Below are 432 nucleotides of genomic sequence, written 5' to 3' on the forward strand. Positions count from 1 at the left end.
CCTGGAACAGCTCCGTGCGTGAGATGGGGGATTTGTGTCGGACCGTGGGGGGACGGGAGGAGGCCGGGCTGGGTCCGCCTGTCCTGGTGCACCGGGCAGTGACGCCTCGCCTCCTCCTCCTCCAGCTCGGAGCTCTCTCGTTGTCACAAGAGGGACGGGGCAGCCCGCCAGGATTCGGAAGGGGCCGGTTCCCCCCAGGACGCGTCACAGAGCGGAGCAGGAGCCGGCTGGGGTTGGCACGGTGCGGCTTTATTTCCATGGAGGGGGAGGGGCTGCTCCCCCCTGGGCTCAAATCCCTTCGGACAAATGCTCCCGCTGGCCCATCGCGGGTTTGGGAGCCCTGTGGCCACCCGCAGCTCCCCTGCTCACAAGGCGTTTGTCCCTCGGCCACTTCCAGGCCCCTCGGAGAGAGCCAGGGAAGGGCCGGGCACG

The 432-nt window shown here is 69.0% G+C and overlaps 1 protein-coding gene across 1 annotated transcript in view; it reads right to left on the reverse strand.

Moving 5' to 3' along the window:
* The window catches only part of CTXN1 (cortexin 1), a 27,715-nt gene that overhangs the window by 12,786 nt on the left and 14,497 nt on the right, over window positions 1-432 (reverse strand). The gene's annotated exons all lie outside the window — the stretch shown is intronic.

The sequence above is a fragment of the Corvus brachyrhynchos genome, unplaced genomic scaffold (genome assembly GCF_000691975.1).
Source record: "Corvus brachyrhynchos isolate BGI_N302 unplaced genomic scaffold, ASM69197v1 scaffold158, whole genome shotgun sequence".
Lineage (NCBI taxonomy): Eukaryota > Metazoa > Chordata > Aves > Passeriformes > Corvidae > Corvus > Corvus brachyrhynchos.